Raw genomic sequence first — 16,215 nt, 5'->3', positions numbered from 1 at the left:
AATTCTAACTCAAGTTCGGTTATTTAAACTCAAAATTCATTAAGTCCATCGAATTTGTGCTGGAGCTACGAGAATTGAGAAAAAATTTTTTTGTGGTGTGGCAGTTGCTCGGTGCAAAACAAAAATTAGATTCTGTTTAGTGCACTTTTTGCATCGTGTTTCAGAATTGTGGACCCAGCACCATCAGTTTGAAGTACCTTATCAAGGGTCATACACATATGACGGTTGACGCTATCGATGGCTGCATCAAAAAGATAATAGGAAATCAGGCTGCTGACGATGATTTGAAAGATTTAATAATCCTGAAGCAATATTGCAGGAGAAACAAAGGTTCTAGACACAACAGGTTTTTTCATTTGTGCGTATTGTGCAAATAAATATTTGTATGTTCCAAAGATATTGTGTGATTGTTTTTTTTTCATTATAGTTTACTTCTGTATTATTCGATGTTCTTTCAAGAAGTTGTGTCAATGATTGAGTTCCTTATTTTATACTTTTGTATTGCTTGAGTTAAAACAATTATTTTATCTGAAATCCTGGATTGCAAAAAGAGAAAGAAGAGCCTAAGAACAGGTAGAGTTAGTGGATGTTGAGTTTCAAAGTACCTCCATAAAACGATGGTTTTAGGAAATTGGAGACCAAAAGGAGGCTCAGATACGCCCAGTCCAATAAAATGAACAAAAATGACCATATTCGGGCAGGTCATTGCAACTGATTTGAAATGATCCAAGGGAAAGAAAACAGGAAGCTTTTGCAAAAAAGGAGGGCTGGATCAAGTCTCCTGCAATTCAACGGAACGGTAGTCAAAGGTAAATTACATAGGAAAATGGATTTTGTGACAGCATTAACAAAACGGCCAGATACTTTCAGGTCTTGTTACGCTTCAGAATGGCAAGATTAGGAGTATCTTGTGGAATGAAGCCTCTCGCAGTTCAACCGAACGGGTGTCGAAGGTAAATTACATATAAAAACAATCCTTGGAGGCAGCTCTATCTGAGAGTGTGAAACAAATGGTCAGATTCCTTCAGGTCTTGTTGCAATTCAAAATTACAGAAGAGGGTTATCTTGTAGGGCTACAATTTGGGGACCTTACGTTTGTCTCCTTTTTTGTCGAGGAAAAAAGCAGACATAGGCCATAAAATAAAACAATTTCGAATTCACACCAAATAGTTGAATTTAATTTATACCACTGAAAGGACCAAAAAAATTGGTTTAGAAAATGTTGCCTTTATTTTCGTTAGCCCCATCCGTCAGACGATCACGACCAACAAACTTTTTTCTGTATTTCCTTCTTTTTAAAATTTTGGTTACAATTGGACCAAATTGCTCCCTACTAACAATTCACTACGACAAACTGCTTCATAATAGTCACTAGACATATCAGTAAAACACCTATTTTCTTACATTTTACGAAGAAATTTTAATTTTGTTCCTTTTTTAAGACACATGTAACAAAAGGAGTTGTTACTTTTGTTATTTGAAAAACCCCAGAAACATTAGATTTATTTTCAATTAAATTAAAGAAGGACTCGGTATTTCTTGTATTAGTTACTCTTTCTATATAAGCCTTATATGCCCCCAGGACAGAACTTACAACCCTTGCCCTGAGGGCTATAGGAGGGTTGTCATCCTTAAATACAAAATTTCTGTACTTTTCAATTACTTTACAACAAAATGGCTATCCCAAAATTGTAATTGGGTCTGTTTGGGGAAATGGTGGGCGTCGAGGGTAGGGGGTAGTTGCCCTTTAATCACTTTCAATTATCAGAAAGAGCACAAGGCTTTACCATTTCCAATCTAATAAGCCCTTTTTCAAGTTTCCACGACCTTAGGTCGTGATCGTGATACTGTCACAAAATTCATATGTAATTTCCCTTCGACACCCGTTCCATTGAAGTGCAAGACACTTGTTCCAGCCCTCCTTTTCGCAATAGCTTCCTGTTTTCTTTTCCTTGGGTCACTTAAAAGCAATTGCAATAGCCTGCCCGAATATGGTCATTTTCGTTCATTTTATTGGACTGGGTGTATCTGAACCTCCTTTTGTTATCCAATTTCCTTAAAACCATCGTTTCATCGAAGTACTTTGAAACTCAATATCTACTGACTCTACCTATTCGTAGTCTCTTCATTCCCTTTTTGCTATCCAGGATTTCAGGTAATAGATAGTTCCTTTTTTTAAGTAACAAAAGAAGTCATTGCTTTTGTTATTTGAAAAGCCAAAAAAACATTAGATTTATTTTCAATTAAATTAATGAAGGACTAGGTATTTTTTGTATTAGTTAAGGTATAAAGGCTAAACATCACTGTCAAAGTTTTTAAATATTGAGATGTCATATGTTTTTATATACCATATATCGCATATTATATTGACGTATAATGAGAAATATGGGTGAGAAATCATTGATGAAATGGCCATCTAAAAATTTCTATCACACGCATTTCTTGAAAATACGGGGTGTATCCACCCTTTGATCACCCTTGATCTTAAAAAAGACAATAGAACTTGTGATTACCAATCTAATGAGCCCCTTCCGAGTTTATACGATCTCTCTTTCCATATAAGCCTTATATGCTCCAGGGCATAACTTAAAACCCTTTCCTAAGGGCTATAGGGGTGTTGTCATCCTCAAATACATAATTTCCATACTTTTCAATTATGTGAAAATTATGGTTATCTCAAAATTTTGATTGGGTGTGTTTGGGGAAATGGTGGGCACCGGGGGGGGGGGGTTGTAGTTGCCCTTCAATTAATTCCGACTATCATAAAGGGGACAAGCCCTTTCAATTTTCAATTGAATAAGCCCTTTTTGAAGGTTCCACAACAACTCCTTCGATACGTGACCTGGTCTAAAACCAAAATGATAAATAATAAATACTAACTTGTGCCCACATCGCTCTTTACTTAGGCAATGCTACTGTGCTTCCTATGCACCAATAAAAATGAACATCAAGCATCAAGCAACTAAAGAACTTTTATTTCAAATCATCAAAAAGGAACCTTTATGTAATTAAATAAAAAAGCAAGTTTTTATCAAGTAGAAGTAAGGATCAAACTACTTAAATGAGGAGGGTCATCCTCTCAACAACGTCACGCTCTTTACGACAAGGACTGATTCTTTGATTCTAGTTATTTAACAATGACTCCTGGATCACAAAGACCGTTCACTTAAAATTAATAAGCTCTTTGAATGAAGAATATTTTTCATCCTCTGATGATGGAGTATTTCTTAAAAGATATAGCTGAAATCAAAGATCAGGGTTACCGTCACCTTAATTAACAGCTTTCCAAAAATTATTTTTGTTGTTCATATTTTTGTATTATTGTTAACAGGGCTGCCGAATTTTTTTTTAAGGAGTGTGTCATATTTTTTCCGAAAATGTGCTTTATGTGTCATCTCAGATTCCATAATGTGTCACAAAATGTGTCATTTTTTTTGCTACAAGTGGTATCATATTTAATTGTCAAATCTTTAAATAGAGTTTTCAATATATAATCTTTTCCAAATCGGTTCAGAAAGGAGTAAACTTAACCTTAAACTATTATCTTGGGATCGAGACATTTATATGACGCCGTGAAAGTGATAGGAACATTCGATTAAATTAATGTTACACACTATGAATTTGTGTCTGGGCGACAAACGAGGCAAGTTTACATTTATAAAAGTTTTAGGGACAATCAATTCCGACGGTAAATTAAACACTTTTCGCTTGACGTCGTAATCGTAATCGGCTCGTAATAAAGCTCAACTAAGCTTTAGTTGACACCTTCGAAAATGGAAAAATATAAGACCACAGTATAGGTGCGTTTGAACTTTTTAGTTTGCGAGCATAAAACTTGTCCGAGACCTGGATTCAATCGAGAAGAAATTCGTAAAAATGAAGTATAACGCCTGAACACGCTTCTTTTTGTTTTAACATGCTTTGTGCCTACTTTTCTTCTCTTGTAAAGAATGTCACTTTGACTCGGAAATCTGAACTTAATTCCCAGAAAAAACAGTTCCAACTATTTGTCTATCAACTTGTCTGTGGTTCATTGTGCCCTCATTGAAGCTTAGCTTGAACCAATAATACTACTAAGCCGTCTTCCTGTCTTAATGGTTACAATCGTACTTCTAATGGACCTAGAGGCCGAGGAAAAATGTAAGCCAAAATCAATCGCATATTTGTACTAAAAATTACAGATAAATATCAGATATATAAGCACTGAACAACTTGGTAACCTCTCACACACAGACCCCCCTCCCCAGAACTTCAAGTATATTCGACCCTGTCTATATCTAGAGCTCATTGGTCTCTTCTTCTTTCTTCTGGTACCAGACCATAAAATTCTTCCGCATATCGGAAGGAATTTCCCAGTCGTGCATGGTTCCTGAGGTACGAGAGACCAGCTGCTTTGCATGCATCAGTGAGTCTATCGTGTCGAGAAGTAGACTGTTCCTGAGTTACGCTTCTATATTTGATAGAACTGAAAATTGACGTTCTGCAACTGCACTGGAGTGCGGAAGAGCACACAGGTTTAGCATGAAAAGGGACAGCTCTTCGAACTGTGGCTTGCCTTGAACATCTTTCGTATTCAGTAACGTCTTCCAAAAGATCGAAGGAGATATTCCAGTTCCCATGGTTCTGATAATCTCATCCCTCTGTTCACTCATCAAGATCCACTGAGTCTCTATTACATCCCTTGACCTTTCCACTTCACCTTCATGTCTCCCAAGTAAGCTGCTGAACCGACCAGTCAGTCCCACTCGAGTGTCAACTTTTCCGCTCAAAGCAGTCACTGGGTCTAAACAAGCCAGAGATTTTAAAGTGGGATCAGAATGATAAATTCACATCCTCATTTGTTTGATAACTTCTACAAGGAAGTTCAGGCAGTTCAACCTAAACTGTTTGAGATCATTCGAGGGTATCACATCCTTATATTTCAGCACGTGTATTTCGGTACTTGGACCAAAAGAAATCACGGAGATTTCCTTGAAACAGCCTGAGATCATGGGTATGACAAAAGCATTATCATTCTCTAAGATATCAGTTTTGACAAAAGACTTCATGATAGACTTCATGGTTGCCCTTGAGCTGGAAAGGAGTTTGTGAATGCGACTGTCACTACTCTGGAACTCCAAATTCAAGCAATTGTTCTTGTTGACCTTTTTCATCATTTTTAGGTGATACAAGGTAAGGTTAGAATGAAGTGATCTTGTTTGAAAATAGATGTATGTTCATTTAGAAATTTTGAAGATATATTTATTTTGAAGACGCTATATGTCTTCTAAAACTGTCTTTTTTCCAGCCAAGATGTAAGCAATATTAGTGCTTCTAGCGATACAGAAAAAAGAACTCAATTAAGGATGAATGGTTTTTCAGGTTGGCTGACTAGCTTCAATCTAGTATTTTTTTTTTTCATATTTGTTGGTGCCTTTTTAATCCAGATGGATTATTCTGAAGGAAAGACTTCTCTGGAAGTCTTGGACCCCTTTTAGTTTAGACCCCTTTGTGGGGTCCAAAGCTTTATAGTTTTTCTTTATTTTCTCTTAATAATAATAAACAGATTGGAAATTTGTAATCTCGTCCGAGGTGGGATACCCCTCCTGTACTCTTGAAAATGTGAGTTGCTGTTTATGCATACAGCTTTGATAAACCGCACGCTGTTTACTTTTTACTATTAAGTACATACCAGTTAGCTACATCACATACTCAATCAAGCAGCCAATTAAGTTCAGATATTCAACGTGCATTGCATTTTGATTTGAAATTTCCACCTATGGCTGTTTTCTTCTCGTGGTTTAAATTCTAAATATGGTGAGGGCATCTGTCCTGTATTCCGTACTGTTTGTGTACTACTGCCACCGTTAGGTAGTGCTATTCCTCTCCATTAATTTCTAGCTTTGGCGGAGGTTGAAAACTAAAATTTTACTTTTCTTTTATTACCATTTAAAAAACAAGACTCGGATGACAAAATTGTGTCATTTTTTTGAAAAATGTGTCATTCTCGTCGATTGTGTCATTTTTTATCGAAAAATGTGTCATTTGCGTCAATTGTGTCATCATTTCGACTGAATGTGTCATTGTGTCACGCAACATCAAATTGTGTCATTTTGACACAAAATGTGTTTATTTGGCAGCCTAGATTGTTAATAATTTCAAACAACACTATATAATACATTTGCGGTACGACTATTCTCTACTTATTAGCCGTTTTTTTTCAGTTTTTTTGTTTTAAAAACAATTCAAAAAATATTTAATTACAATTCTACTTTGTAAAATCTTATTTAATTTATATTATAACAATACGCGGATTAATAATGCATTTAAAAGGATATAAAACACATATTACAGAAATTTAAAAAGTGAAATTATTGCAACATAGATGACGTAGATCAAGATGCTGCTTAGTCCGTTCAAAAAATAAAATGTTTAGTTTACATGCGTGAATTACAAAAGCTGAAAAATTGGAACTAAGTCACACTTATTGCTTATTTTCACCAATTACATTCTTATATAAACAACAAAAAAATTGAAAAGCAAAAAGAGGAAGAATGGCAAGCTTGACGATTAGTGACGGGACGTTTTTTCTTTTATCTAGCAGAGAATCGGTGAAGTAGAATAACCTGTTTGGAAAGGAAGTTTGTGGTATAGGATGAGAAAATCGAGGACTTTGGGGAAGATAAATGGTTTATAATGCGGTTTGTATAAGAATAAGGGAGTGAGGAAGATTTATTGTTGCGGAAATAAATTGAAGAAATCTTAATCTGTAAAATGCTAGTTTGGTTTCGCATGCTTTAGTACAGAAGTTGTCATGTTGACACAGAAATCAAGTTCCACTAGAAGTAATTGTATGATGAATGCTGGATCAAACAGTTTGTGGTAATGAACTGTAAAGGTGCAATACGACTCAATAGTAATCGAAACTCTACGAGATAGAGTCTTTATAATAACAGATACATCAAAAGAATTGATCTTGGGGGTTAATAGTGGAGAAAAGATTTAGGTAGACCAGGGATTTTATTTTTCAAGTTCGCTCTCTTTCCTCTCCCCTAAATCAAATTTGAAGTGTACTTGCCAACCTGCTATGTAGACAGTGCTATGATTATTTCCATTAGAGTACTTTACTGCGCTATTTTTTGACAATAACTTTGGAGTTCCAAAGGGAAAAATAGAGGATATGGACCTATGATTTTGTTTAAAAAGTAAGTTTTAATTAATAATGTTAATTTTATGACGCATTTTGCAGGCCAATTCTACAAAACTGTTGAATTTTGCATTTTCTGCAGGAAAAAAAGATCACGGATACGTGTTAATTTGTTGTTGTATTTTTCCAGGGGTGATCAAATCCGACCAGTGATCTTAGAATATCGGGTAAGGACTCATTTAATCGGAAGTAGAAAGTTCTAGTGCCTTTTTAAGCGACTAAAAATATTGGAGGGCAGCTAGCCCCCCTTCCACGCCCATTGTTACCCAAAAACCGTATCAGGAGATGAGGCTTTCCACGCTCCTTGGCACCGGACAACGCTCACCAGCCCCGGCAAATTTCCATGAAATAATTGCTGTATCATAGAATGTCGTAGAAACTCCGGCCCGGTACTTCCCAGCTTTGGGTATTCATTTTACACGAAGGTATTGAGTGGGCAACCCCTTGTCAAGATATTGTTTCCAAATATTTTACTATTGAATGTTAGACACCTAATTCTAACTCAAATTTATCGGTTATTTCAACTTAAAATTCATTAAGTCCATCGAACTTGTACTGGTGCTACGAGAATTAAAAAAAAAAAAATGTTCTGTGCTGTAGTAGTTGCTCGGTCCAAAACAAAAATTAGATTCTCTTTAATGCACTTCTTTGCATCGTGTTTCAGAGTTGTGGACCCAACACCATCAGTTTGAAGTACCTTACCAAGGGTCACACATAAATGACGGCGGACGCTATCCATGGCTGCACGAAAAGAAGATAAGGCTTCTGACGATGCTTTGAAGGATCTAATAATCCTGATACAACAAAAAATTGTGAGAAATATTAGTGAGAAACAATTGATGAAATGGCCATCTCACCATCTGATCACTTTCGATCTTAAAAAAAATCACACTAGAACTTGTGATTACAAATACAATGAGCCCCCTCAGAAGTTTATACGATCACTCTTTCTATATAAGCCTTATATGCCCCCAGGATATATCTTGAAACCCTTGCCATGAGGGCTATAGGGATGTTGTCATCCTCAAATACACAATTTTCGCAATCATTTACGTTACAACAAGATGTCTATCTCAAAATTTTTATTGGGTGTGTTTTGGGAAATGGTGGGCATCGGGGGAAGGGGATAGCTGCCCTCCAATCACTTTTTAAGCATAAAAAAAGCACAAGCCCTTTCCATTTCCAATTGAATAAGCCCTTTTTGAAGTTTCCACGACAGTTCCTTCGATACATAGTGCCCTGGTCTAAAACCAAAAAAAAATAATAATCAAACAGTTCGTGGTAACGAACAAGGAGCGACCCGGCTCAATAGAAACCAAAACTCTAAAAAACGGAAGTTTGAGAACAATAGCTACATCAAAAGAATCGCATTTTAATGCTGATTTTAAATATATAAGTTTCATCAAGTTTAGTCTTACGCTCCAAAAGTTAAGAGCCTGAGAAAATTTGTGTTATTTTAGAAAATAGGGGGAAACACCCCCTAAAAGTCATAGAATCTTAACGAAAATTTCACCATCAGATTCAGCGTATCAGGGAACCTTACTGTAGAAGTTTCAAGCTCCTATCTACAAAAATGAGGAATTTTGTATTTTTTTGCAGAAGGCAGATCACGGATGCGTGTTTATTTGTTTTTTTTTTTTTTCTTTTTCCCAGGGGTGATCGTATCGACCCATTTGTCCTAGAATGTTGTAAGAGGGCTCATTCTAACGGAGATGAAAAGTTCTAGTGCCCTTTTTAAGTGACCAAAAAAATTGGATGGCACCTAGGCCCCCTCCCACGCTAATTATTTTCCCAAAGTCAATGGATCAAAATTCTGAGATAGCCATTTTATTCAACGTAGTCGAAAAATCTTATAACTATGTCTTTGGGGACGACTTACTCCTCCACAGTCCCCGCGGGAGGGGCTACAAGTTAAAAACTTTGACCAGTGCTTACATATAGTAATGGTTATTGGGAAGTGTACAGGTGTTTTCAGGAGGATTTTTTGGTTGGGGGAGGGGTTGAAAAGAGGGGGATATACTGGGGGAACTTTCCATCGAGGAATTAGTCATGGGGGAAGAAAATTTCCATGAAGGGAGCGCAGGATTTACTAGCATTATTTTGAAAAAAACAATAAAAAAATAAATAGGAAATTTTTTTTCCAGCTGGAAGTAAGGAGCAGCATTAAAACTTAAAACGAACAGAAATTATTACCCATATCAGGGGCTCACCTCCTCCTAATACCTCGCTCTTTGCGCTAAAGTATTTTTAGTAATGTGAACTATTTATTCTACAGCTTTTGTGATTCAGGGGTCATTCTTAATGAATTGGGCCAAAATTTAAGATTTAGTGTAAAGAGAGAGGTACTGACGAGGGGGCGAACCCTATCATATGTGTAATAAAAACATGAAAATAAAAAATTCTTTACGTAAGCTAGTTTATAAGTTACGTATATCTTTTACTAATAAAAAGATTCGTAAAAAATTAAAAGTTCTAGTTGGCTTTTTTATTAACCAAAAAATTGGAGGGCTACTAGGCTTCCTCCCCCGCTCTTTTTTTCTCAAAATCATTCGATCAAAATTATGAGAAAGCCATTTAGCCAAAAAAAAAAAAATGCAAATTTCGTTTTAATTATTTCTCTGCGGAGAGCCAAAATCAAAACATGCATTGATTCAAAAACGTTCAGAAATTAAATAAAAAAAAACAAGTTTTTTCAACTGAAAGTAAGGAGCGACATTAAAACTTAAAACGAACAGAAATTACTTCGTATATGAAAGGGGCTGCTTCCTCATCAACGCCCCGCTCTTTACGCTAAAGTTTTTTACTGTTTTAAAAAGAAGAGTTGAGAGAAAGAGTCAAACTTTAGCGTAAAGAGCGGGGCGTTGATGAGGAAGCAGCCCCTTTCATATACGAAGTAATTTCTGTTCGTTTTAAGTTTTAATGTCGCTCCTTACTTTCAGTTGAAAAAACTTGTTTTTTTAATTTAATAATAATAAATAACACATTGTGCCCACATTGGTCTTTACTTGGGCAGCGCTATAGTTCTGCTTATGAATACCAAAAGAAATGGCCATCGAGTAACTACAGAACTTTTATTTTAATTAATCAAAGCTGTACCTTGGTGCAATTAAATAAAAAAAAACAAGTTTTTTTCCAAGTGAAAGTAAAGATCAGTATTAAAACGGAAATTATTACGTATATGAGGAGGGTCACGCTCTCTTCAGTATCACGCTCTTTATGCTAAAGTTTGATTTTTGGTTCCAGTTATTTAAGAATGACTCCTGAATCACAAAAAGCGTTTAGTTGGAATAATAAGCTCTTTTACTAGTTCTGAAAGAAACTTTAGTGTAAAGAGCAAGGTATGGAAGAGAGTGCAACTCCCATCATATACGAAATAATTTCTGTTGAATTTTAGTTTTAATGTTGCTCATTAATTTCAAAAGAAAACAACTTTTTTTGAATTTCTGATTGTTTTTTAAATATTATTGGGATATCGGGCACCCTCTCCATGGAAAATTCGCTTTCTCCAGAAATACTCCTCCATCTAAATATCCTCCTGCATCCTCCTCCTTTTGCACAAGCAAAATACCCCCCCCCTGAATAACATTTGTATGCTTTCGATTAGGGCCATATGCAATTTTTTTTGGGGGGAGGCGTATTTTACACTATAACTTTTTCGAGTGGGAATGGGTTTACATAAAAAACTTCAAAAAATGCATAAAAAATTTGTTTTATCTATTTTGGTGCGTTTTTACGTGTCAGATAAACATTTTTGTTTCGGAAGAGGAGGAGAAATTCAAAACCCTAAACTTCCCCCCTGGATACGGCCTTTCTTCCCATTAACCAATACTGTGTGTAAAACAATGGGCAAAGTATATTAGAGTTTAGTTATTAGATCTTTTGACTATACTGAAAAAATGGTTATCTCAAAGCTTTGATCGGACGACTTTAGGGTGAGAGGGGGGCTAGCTACCCTCCAATATTTTTAGCCATTTAAAAATGGCACTAATACTTTTGGTTTCGGATCAAGTGAGTCCTTTCCTGATCTTCTACGATCATTGGTTTGATTCGATCACCCCTAAAAAAAAATCCAACAATAAATAAAATCGCATTCGTGATCTTTCTTCCGGTAAAAAATACAAAATTCCATGTTTTTGTACATAGAAGCTTGAAACCTCAATAGTAGGTTTTTATGGTATGCTGATTCCGATGGTATCTTTTTCATTAAGATCACTTAATGCACTGGGTACGAATAGCCCTTTTTCAAAAATTGGGCAAATTTTTTCTGGGTTGTAACTTTTGATTGGTACCATTATATCTGATGAATTTTACATATTTGGAATAAGCATCAAAAGTCGATTCTTTTGAAGCATATGTTGGTATAAAGATTGTTTCTTAGAGTTTCGGTCACTATCGAGCCGTATCGCCCCTTAAAGTTCATTACCAAGAACTGTTTAGACGAGCTAAAAAAAAGTCTGATTAGACAAGCTGGAAATACTGCTGGTATGTGGGTTTCAGATATGGCACACTGTATATGCTGCAAGAAAGATGGTCTCTGGGTAAGGCAGCCTTACGAAAGTATGCCACAAAATTAATTTAAATGGGGCTGTTTCTTTCTTTTTGTTTTTTACAATTTAGTGTCATTATTAGCCCATAATTTAGCCCACTTTGCGTTCGTGGTAAATGTTTGGTTTCGTTCCAAGTGCTCTAAAGTGCGTATTATTGCATATAGCAAGATTCTGATGATCGCATATTGTTTCTTTGTCATTATTAGAGAATCGCATCCCTTTTTTGCTTTCTAAAATCCCCCTCAAACGAGATTAAAAATGTATAAAGTGGGCTTCCTTACAGGTAACATTACCTATAGAGCGAAGCCTATTAGTCCATGAGTCCCGCAGGCAGCGGGGCGAGGTCTGTATTCTATATTTGTTCTATATTTGAGGTCTGTATTTGTATTCTATATTTGAGATCTGTATTCTATATTTGTTCAACAAAGAGTGATAAAACTAAAAAAAAGCTCAAACGAGGTTTATTCCAAAACACTTTCCAAAACACTTGCAATGCACATTTGCCTCATGCGCACATATTTTGATTAAATAATCTAACTGTTACAAAAGTTTTGTAATTTTTAATATTTTATTTTTATTAACATAAAGTAGAAGGTGTAGTTAGCAGTAAGTAAAAGCAAATTGAATCCGAAATTTTTCATACATCTTCATCACCATTCCTTGAAAATAAAACTAAGTCGACACAATTAAATTAATTTTAATATTTATTGCGATATTTTGTATTCAAACCTGTTCGTATTTTACAGAATGTCCTCTTGTAATAAGAAAAAAAGCATTGCTTAAAGAAAGCAAAATTTTGTTAAGATTTAGCCTGAAAATTTTGGAAGATATGAGGGAGGGTGCCAATGGGCTACATTGTTAGTAATAAGGTGTAATTATAAAATTGATTAACTATATGACAAATGAAAAGGATAAATACTTCTATAATAAAGTAAGCAATCATTTATTTGATTAAGTCTCACTGTTTCCTGTCCGTGTATCTCTCTTTGGTGATTGAAAATTTAGCTTTTGTGTCCATAGTTGAAGCAAATTTAATAACTTGTCTTAATCGAACTTGCATTGTTACCATCTAGCATATTTGGAAACCAGTGGCCTTAATTAAGGGAAGGGAATTTTCTGTACAAGATGTTTTACCTGCATTACCCTCTTAAATTCAAAAAAAATCTTTTCGTTGTATTATCATTGAAAAAAGCGTTTTTTTCTTTGTATTCTTGATAAGAATGTAAAGAAACTGAAAAGAATACTCTTTCCTCTTCCCCTCCCCCTTGGCCTGTGTTTATAAAATCATTTTGGAGGGAGGGATAAAATTAAAAATCCCATCGGAATCTCGTTTAAATGCATTGCGCTACATTTTAACGAGTCGGACAAAAATATCGGGGATTAGCTCACTGGATCCGGCCTTGTCCCCTAGTTTCATGAATTGACGCTTTTCTTCAATAATAGTGGTGTCAATTGGTGGATTGCCAATTTTTATTGCAATTGAGGGTGTTTTCTTGTGTATTTTTGTAAAAGAAAGTCCAGAGGGATGTCGGGGCTTGCTCCGCTCTAAAAACCTAAATACAAAGCGATAAGTTAATTGAATGTTCTTTGAGCATAGCAACCGAAACTAATTTTGCGACAAAATTTGTCACTTATATTTGCATAAACTCTTTGACAATCCTTGATGAATTATCGCTTCTCGGCCTTTTGGCTAAGACCAAAGCGTATTATCTGTTCTTATCATCTTAATATCTGATACGACCTCTACATGGGGTCCAGAATGTTAAACTGATATTTGGAAACCGGAGGGATGTCGGGGGCTGAAAAGGGCTTGTTTTTTTCTTTCAATTTTTGTTAAAGAAATTGAAAAGACAACAAGATTCCCCTCCCTGGACTCTGAAGAATACTCTTTCGCCCCTCCCCCTTGGGCTGTGTTTAGAAAATCATTTGTGAGGTATATATATATATATATATATATATATATATATATATATATATATATATATATATATATATATAATATATATATATATATATATATATATATATATATATATATATATACATACATATATATATATATATATATATATATATATATATATATATATATATATATATATATATATATATATATATATATTCGCCTCTCCCCCTTGGGCTGTGTTTAGAAAATCATTTGTGAGGGAGGTATATACATATATATATATATATATATATATATATATATATATATATATATATATATATATATATATATATATATATATATATATATATATATATATATATATATATATATAAAAACAATCAAAAACCCATCGGATTTTTGTTAAAATGCATTGCATTACGTTTTAACGAGTCGGACATAAATGTCGGGGATTAGCTCACTGGATCCAGCCTTGTCCCCTAGTTTCCATGAATTGACGCTTTTGATCAATACTAGTGGTTTCAATTTGTGGATTGCCAATTTTTATTGCAAATGAGGGTGTTTTCCTGGGTATTTTTGTAAAAGAAGGTGAAAACACAAGAGAATTGTTCTCTCTGAATTTTGATAAATACTTTTCTCTGTCCCCAACCCCCTTAATTGCCGTGAATTAACGTCATTCAGCAATATTGGTTCCGATCATTGTCATCTAAAGGGCCAAGACAATATATTGCTGATTTTAGACCTATCTTTTCTGATTTTGGCTTTTTGAATGACAATATCATCCAAGTTTTGATTGGAAAATTCTCCGTTTACCATTAAAATTTCGAGATACTTTGATATTATGGGAAATGTTTCGTGCTGTTTAAAAGAAGCTGACCCCTGTGATTACCCCTAATGGGGGTAATTCAACAGCGTAATTTCTGGTTGTGGGGTTCTGCGTTCTCGCGGACCCCTGTCCACACATTGAAAAGGTTTTTTCCTTTGGCCCTATTTTTCATGTCTCATATTTGTGAGTTGGAAGAAAAAAAGTATACAATTTGGTGTGTTGAAGACTATGTAAAATTGATCATTTTTACTATTGAAAAATTAATTTTCTGATAAGCTCATATGTTAGAAATATTACGGAGGAAATTGAGTGTATTCTCTATAGAAATTGGTACTGGAATTTTCTCCAGAACATCTCTTAAATAAACATATTTTGTTCTTCTTAGTCTTGTGTTAAAGCAAATGATGGTATCAATGGCCTGTCGCCGTAATGAAATTAAATTGCCTAAACTGATTAAATTCCTGGTGAATTTTGTTTTTGAAAATACTCTGTAATTATCAAATACTGATTTTTAAATTGAACTAGGAATTGAATCAAATTGCTGAAATTTAGATTAAGTCACAAAGGCTGGTCTTAAAAAGTGAAATGCCCTTGGTCACCATACATTTCATCAAGTCAATTGCATTGGCAACATATAAAACTAAGTATTCCTTCACTATCGTTAAGCTTCTTGTAATATTTAAACAGGGGGGAATTTGGCTACAGCAATTGATGGACCTCAAACTTACAATAAAATAGTTTTTGAGACTGATTACTGAATATTTATGTTATTTTCTGCGGATGTAGTTTTAGTACCATGTCATTAAAGTTGCCCATACATTGCTGCTCATTGAATATGTTTTCTCATCATCTGATTTTTTTTTACCCGTATTTACTTGATTGAACATTGAATTTCTTATTGCTTTCGAACCTTGTTAAAAAAAAAACACGAGGATTTACTACGATTTATTTTTGTATACTCAATTCAACCTTAGCAATTTTCATAGCTCTGGCCTCTTCTCATATCGAGTTAATCTTTTGCCTTTTACTAAAGATTACCGTGGGGAGGGATTCTTGATGAGTCTTAACAAATTTTGAATGCCGAAAGGCAAACTAGCCTATACTATTGTTGTATGTTTTAATATTTCAAGACGATTTATCTCTTGATTAGGGTTGTCAGCCACGTAACCCTGGAAAATGCAGGATAATTGAAGTAATATATGAGCAAAAATCCAATCTTTTCAAAAATGTAAAACATATTGTGAAGTTATGGGCAGATAGCAAAAAGGGACAGTATTTGTGAAATGTGGCACATCTTCCAGGGGTGTCTAGATAAGCCATGTTTATAGTGAAGTAGACGTGATTAGTGCTGTTAGTCGCCTAGTTGCCTACAGCTCTTCAGTTGACAAGTAGCTGGCTAAATATTTGTTGTTATCTTTTGCAGATTACGTCCAGGGAAGCTAATTTTAACCGGGTAAGGGATGCTCGAAGGCACTGTTTGGTGCAATAACGAACGTGCCAAGTCCTAGGTGCTCTTGAGTCCCCATTCTCTTAGGGCCCTTATTCCTCCCTCGCCTAGGAACAGTCTTTCCATTCCAGTTTGGGAGGTTCCTCTAAAATGAGGAGTTCCAAGATCTTAGAGGGGCAAATCCTTTCATTTGGGGATTCCATGGGTTTCTAGACACCATACTCTGTCTGGCAGGAGATCACGATTCAAGAGACAATGCTTTGTTTGAATGGAAAAGAGAATCAACAGGCGATTCTCCAT

At 35.0% G+C, this 16,215-nt stretch overlaps 2 non-coding genes across 2 annotated transcripts; both read left to right on the top strand.

Moving 5' to 3' along the window:
- Positions 1-13,403: 13,403 nt before the first annotated feature.
- LOC136025574 (U2 spliceosomal RNA) lies at positions 13,404-13,600 on the top strand. The gene has a single exon (XR_010617115.1). It is a non-coding gene; the product is annotated as a U2 spliceosomal RNA (small nuclear RNA).
- Positions 13,601-15,452: 1,852 nt separating this feature from the next.
- On the top strand, positions 15,453-15,570 carry LOC136025581 (U5 spliceosomal RNA). The gene has a single exon (XR_010617121.1). It is a non-coding gene; the product is annotated as a U5 spliceosomal RNA (small nuclear RNA).
- Positions 15,571-16,215: the final 645 nt, after the last annotated feature.

This window comes from Artemia franciscana, chromosome 3 (assembly GCF_032884065.1).
Source record: "Artemia franciscana chromosome 3, ASM3288406v1, whole genome shotgun sequence".
In the NCBI taxonomy this organism is placed as follows: Eukaryota; Metazoa; Arthropoda; class Branchiopoda; order Anostraca; family Artemiidae; genus Artemia; species Artemia franciscana.
The sequence above is the reverse complement of the archived record's forward strand: the minus strand, read 5'-3'. Positions and strand labels throughout refer to the sequence as shown.